The sequence below is a fragment of the Ursus maritimus genome, unplaced genomic scaffold, assembly GCF_017311325.1.
Source record: "Ursus maritimus isolate PB19 unplaced genomic scaffold, ASM1731132v1 scaffold_18, whole genome shotgun sequence".
In the NCBI taxonomy this organism is placed as follows: Eukaryota; Metazoa; Chordata; class Mammalia; order Carnivora; family Ursidae; genus Ursus; species Ursus maritimus.
This window is the reverse complement of record NW_024424230.1, coordinates 22,899,185-22,905,184: the sequence shown is the minus strand read 5'-3', so window position 1 is coordinate 22,905,184 and position 6,000 is coordinate 22,899,185. Positions and strand designations below refer to the sequence as shown.

The window sequence follows — 6,000 nt, the reverse complement described above, 5'->3', positions numbered from 1 at the left end:
CCCCCCCCCCCCCCCCCCCCCCCGTCTCTGGGCTGGCCCAGGGAGGGGCCTCTGCCACACAGCTGATCCTGGCTGGGGACTGCCTGCTGACCGCGCCTCCACCCGAGGAAAAAATAGCAGTTCGGTCCTTGGAAAAAACAAGCGCCTCACACGACCGGAATAGCAACTGGAGACGTATTTAAAAACAGAAACACCTGCCTCGGAATGGTGACAGGAAATGAGATTTCAGAAATGCCGCCCCAAGCCAGGGAGGCAGTAGCCCCTCCCTCTGCTTTGGTTGCCAGCTGGGACCTGCCCCCAGGGAAAGCCTCGCCCCCCTCTCACCCCCCCACCCCTGCCCCGGGCCTCCCTGTGGCCCAGCGGGGGCGGGGGCGCTGAGGCAGGTGCCGGTGGGGGGGGGGTGCTGCCTGGTGCTGTCGGGCAGCTTGTGCTGTGGGGTGGCTGAGACCCCAGGCTCCCGTGTTCTGGACTTCCTGGCCGGTAACAGAGTCAGGGAAAGCGGGTCATGGAGGGAAGAGGGATGGGTGGCCCCCTGAGGCCCCCCGGGCAGAGCCTGCCTTCGGTGGACCCTACAGCTCCCAGCGGGTCCTCATGAGGGATGATGTCTCTTCAGAGGCCTCCATGGGGCTTTTCGGGGAAGAGGAGGAGTGCTGTGTTCAGTCTGGGGCAGGGTCTGCAAAGCGGGGTGCACACATTCCAGAGGGTGTGGAAGAGTCTCTATGGGGTCCAGGAAAGGGAGTGTTTAGATTAATGTTTCCCTTCAATGAAGGAGAAATCCGTGCAGCGTTATCAACGTCAATGCCTATGAACTCTGGCCCCTGACCCCTGACGGTGGTGAGGGTGGTGAGGGAGGGGAGCCCTGAGGGAGAAGTGGGGGCAGCAGCGCCTGCGTGCTGAAGGGAACGGAGAGATTCTATTCTCTACACTCAAGTGAACCAACTGTCGGAAAGTGACACGTGGTCTTAAAACATCGCTGAAAGGGAACCTGGGACTGGAGAGAACGGTGACACGGGAATCATGGCGAGCAGCCCCTGGGTGGCGGAGCTGACTTGTCTCGCCTCAGCCTGAGCTCGCGGGGAGCCGCGTTAGGACGCACGAACCACAGCGCTTCAAGCAGAGCTGACCAAGCGATGGCCAGGACTGCATTGTCCAGAAGGCGAAACGAGATAGGCCTTTACGTCCACAGGCACTGGTGTCGCCTGTTGCCTGACTGGCCAGAGAAGAGCAAGACATGTACGAATACTGTTTTATAACAAGATGATGAGAACCGGTGCGGAGGTGTGAACAGCACTTCGTCCCCAGGTAAGGGGGGGCGGGCAGCGCAAACACTTGAGGACGGCTGAGCTAGTTTTTCAAACTTGAGGTGCCTCAGAATTACCAGGAGGCTTGTTAAAACGGGTCACTGGGCCCACCTCCAGGGTTTCCGATTCAGTCCCTTCGGGGTGGGACTTGAGAATCTGTGCTTCTCCCAGGTCCCCAGGAGCCGTCGGCGCATCTGGGGCCTGCGGGGTCTATAGGAGAGGGCCCAGCCCGAGGGAGGCAAGCCGACGCTGAGTGAGCCCCACCTTGGCCGTGTCAGCCTTCCTCACGGTGACGATCAGGGATAGCCACCTCCCAGCCGGCCACACAGCCTGGAAGTCGCCCTCACGGACAGAAGCCCGAAGCCTGGCTTTGCAACCACATCCAGAAAGAGAGGAGCCAGAGAGAGTGCTTAGGGACACTTTGGCTGGCTGGGGCAAGGCGGGGGCACTAGGGGCGTAGAGCCCACCTACTTGCCTCGCCTGAGGACGCAGGGCTTGGAACTCTCAGGCTGTGATGTCGCAGAGATCTGGTGGCTTCCTGGCAGCGCCACTCGCTAGCTTTCGACCTCAAATCTTCAATAAGGTAAAGTATGTGCAACGGGACAAAAATATCTTATTTTTCACTCTCTTGTGGCCTTCTGAGAAGGGTGGGTATTAGTGGAGGAACTGAACTACCCCTGGGGGAAGGCGCGGGGGCAGGAGCTGGGTGGGGTGGGCTGCTGAGGGGGACAAGGAGGAGGAAGCTGTGGTCAGCACGGGGGAGACTCGAGAAGGAAGCTGTGAGCAGTGTGTGTGGGGGGGGCCCACACGGCTCCTCTGTCCCCTACACTCACCAGCAAGCAGGGCAAAGAGGGGCTGAGTCCCGCATCTCTCATCTGGTGCAGAGGCCCTGGCCCCGGCGCGGTATGGTGGTTTTTCCCATCTCCCTCTGCTCTGGGCTCCCTCCTACAAATATTCACATCCAGTTTCTTTTTTTTTTAATGCATTTTTTTACAGGGGTCTCTTGAAAACCAGAAGCAGTAGCACACCAAGGGATGTAGTTGTGATGGCAGGATTTCAAGCTCAGGCTGGGGGGTAAAGAGTCAGTGTCCCTTATATTGGGCCCCCGTCACATCCATCCATAGGCCGTGTACTTCTGAGGGAAGGCCTACTGTCAGATCGGTTTTCTGCACCTGCCTACACTGGCTGCCAATGAAGAATACTAGAATTCCAGCCCCAGGCATGCAGCCTGCAGGGAGAAGCCCAGCCCCCAGTGCAGCCAGGTGCTGGCACCGACCCGGCCAGCCTGCTAGGGGAGGCGCTGGTGGGGGCCTGGGCTCCTTCCTTCCTCAGCACTCTGCATGGGACCCAAGCTTTGTCTTTAGGGTTCATTATGGTGCCTCCTTTACCCACAACGTAGGGCCGATAAGGGGCCGGTGAGAATGGTGTGGGGTCCGCGAGACTGGGGTCCGAATCCTTACCACCAACCCCTTGCCCCGAGCGGCGGATGATGAGGGCGCCCACTGTGGATGGCCATGAGGATGAGGTGAATGTCTGCAGGGTTCCAGGCCCTTTGGATGCTCTCTTGCCACCTTATTACGTGCTGATTCAATTTGACTAAATTCGAAAAGCCCTTGTGGGTTACTGCACTGAAAGCTAAACTTGGAGGAACTTTTCCTGGCTTCCCGGGGCATCTGAAGGTGAGAGACATTAACTCATTCGTTCATTCGTTCGTGCACACGGAAATCTTGAGTGCTCACTGCAGGTCAGACAATAAGCTAATAAGTATATAAGAACAAAGAACAATAAAAGCCTTTCTTGGAGGGGTGCCTTGGTGGCTCACTCGGTTAAGCATCTGCCTTCAGTTCAGGTCATGATCTCAGGGTCCGAAGATCGAGCCCTGAGTCAGGCTCCCTGCTCAGTGGGGAGTCTGCTTCTCTCTCTCCTCCCCCTGCCCCCACCGCCCTGCTTGTGCTCTCTCCCTCTCTCAAATAAATAAAGAAAATCTTAAAAAAAAAAAAAGAAAGCCTCTCTGGGAGGGCTATTCATGCAGAAGGGCCTTGAGGCTCGGGCAGGTCTCCCTGGAGACTATGCTGCTGGGGGATTTGGGGAGAGGGAGGTAAGGCCGGGGCAGGCAGCGGGCACTGCCTGTAGACGGAAGCCCATTTCCACCCCCAGACGAAGTGGCAGAAGAATCGCAAAGGGGCTGCCAGGTCTAAGGGCTCACAGTGAGACAGAGGGGAGGCTGAGGCTGGAGGGGTCTGAGTCGGGGCGAGGCCACTGGTCCCTGCAGGAGCCCTTCTCTGCACACCTTACCCCCTAGAGGCACCCTGGTGTGCCGAAAGTCAGGGCTTTGGGCTCAGATGTGGATGCAAATCCTGCTCTCCTGTTTTGCGCTGGGAAAGTCATTTTAGCGCTCCGAGCCTCAGTTTCTCCATCTGTAAAATGGTGCTAATTAAATCTCCATATTCGCTCCGCTCAGGAGATGCAGATGAGATCATAAGAGGAAGTGCTTTTAGGACAACAGCATGTTCTACCCGATACTTACCACGTGGCAGGTGGAAGTGCCGGTCTACAGTGACAGCCTCCTCCTCCAAGCGGCTTCTATATATTAAAAACAACAAATCAATAACAAAACCCCTCAACCGTCACAACAGCATGGAGCAATCGGACTTTCAGCCTCGTTACGGCGAGGCAAGGACCCCCACAGATGGACGGAGCCAGAGGAGAAAGCTGATTATTGGTGCAGCTGTGCACGCGGTGCGGGGCGGACACAGCTGGACGCCAGAGTTAAAGCCACAGCTCTTGTGAGGCCCGAGAAGCTGCAGTGAATGCCCCAGATGCAGTGGCTGCACAGGTGGACAGTGGGCAGCTGCTTCCCTCAAGATGGGCCCAGGGGACCGCATCAAGACCACAAGGGCCAGACTGCCGATGGCAGCACCTGTCTGCATCCCACCTCCCTGCCTGGGGCGCTAGGTGCTCTCCTGTGGTCTCCCCACCTCATGCTTTCATCTGAGCCTTTACCCCGCCAGGTATAGCCACTGACCCAGGGCACCATAGAGCAAAGGTCTGGCCCTCTGCCTGCCTTTGCACGGCCTATGAGTTAAGAAGAGTTTTCACACCCTGAAACGGTGTGAAATTCTTTAAAAAAGAAGAGTAATATCTTGTGACATGAGACAGGCATACAATTCAAATGTCAGTGTCCATAAATAGGGACTTGTTCATTTGGTCTGTAGTCTTCGGCCACTTTCACGCTACAGCCGCAGAGGACATATGGCCTGCAAAACCTAAAATACTTATTATCTGGCCCTTTGCAGAGAAAGTGTGCTAATCCCCGACTTAGATCTTTCCTTCCAGGAGCATTTGAACTTTAATTGACTCTCCTGTCTTAAGCAGGAGAGATGAAGCTCTTAATGGTGGACCCAGATGGCTATCTATGGCAAGTGGCTCCCTCTGGCTGACTGTGCCAGGAGAAGGTGTGGGGAAAATTACAGCCGCGTAACAAAGAGGCAGCAGGATGTAAAAGAGAAGACTGGAGTTTCTAATTCCGGCTTCAACTAACTAATAATTATGTGATCTGAGCAAAAAGGCGCCTCACGTCCTGGTGCTTTTCTCATCCATTCAAAATCTGCCCTCTTGGCCTCAAACAGGGAGATAATAGCTGTGAAATGTTTTGCCATCTAAAGCATCACTCAAATGCAAAGCTCAGCCAGGCTCTAGAGTCCTGGTAAGGTACATTTCTTCCTCTCCAGGCGAAGGCAACAGAAGTGACTGCGAGTGTCGCAATCCTGTTCTCATCCATCCCAAGTCAAGATGCTTGGTTTGGCAACAAGACTATTAGAGACCCTTGGCATCTGTGCAATTGACATTCAGTCATTCCCAAGCCACCCGGAAGGCCCCGACTGTCTGCTTGTCATTTTGCTGAGACACAAAACTGAGCTACTCACCTGCTACTTGCTGAGTGAATCTAGTGCATGGCCGAGTAGCCTTGTCCCGGGATGGCTCACTGTTCTCTCCTTGTTGGAGCAGATGTAATAACTAATAAAGTGATTTAAGACTTCCTTTATAAATAAATGCTCTGTATTCATGACACTGGCCCTCTCAAAAGTCTGGGGAGGCACTCTCTAGGAGTGCTGTGGGTCGACAGTAAAGAGTTTATTTGCCATCAGGAGACCTTGGCCGGAGGCAGCCATGTCTAGATTCTGTCTAACAAGCCTTTAAGAAAAACTCCAGGAAGTGGCTTCCTTTTATAGCAGTCCCGGTTTCCGGTTCCTAGAAATAGCTGATTCCAGCAGCACCTGATGATCACAAGTCACAAGTCACCTGAGGGGGCCCGAGGCCAGGAATGGATGACAACCGCATTTTATTTGGACACTGAAACATGTTTCGGTCCGAAGTGCAACCACGCCCCGCGACGGTCCCAGAGCGTGCAACAGAATTTGCAGCTAATGTGTTCATTTCCACTCCGCTAACAGACATGTGTGCTCTTAAAAATGCAAACCCACACTGGAGCCCAAGCCAAAGACAGTTGTGACAAATTGCATCACCTGGGTTCTCTTGTTTAGAATAGCTAGCCCGTGCTGGCAGTGCGAATTGGCCAGTTGTGTGCTATTTTAAACCCTTCCTGCTCTTTTTCTCATTTGTGCCAAGGGCACACAAAGCTGCCCAGAAGGAAGGAATTCAATCAGCATTAGAAGAATGCACTGAAGTTCTGTTTCCT

General features: G+C 54.8%; 1 protein-coding gene across 2 annotated transcripts in view; it reads right to left on the bottom strand.

The window, feature by feature from the left end:
- Positions 1-6,000, bottom strand: part of MEX3C (mex-3 RNA binding family member C) — a 44,634-nt gene that overhangs the window by 8,954 nt on the left and 29,680 nt on the right. For both annotated transcript variants that reach the window (XR_005835391.1, XR_005835392.1), the window contains exon 2: positions 3,829-3,884. The gene's annotated coding sequence lies outside the window, so the exon portion shown is untranslated. The remainder of the gene's footprint in view (positions 1-3,828; positions 3,885-6,000) is intronic.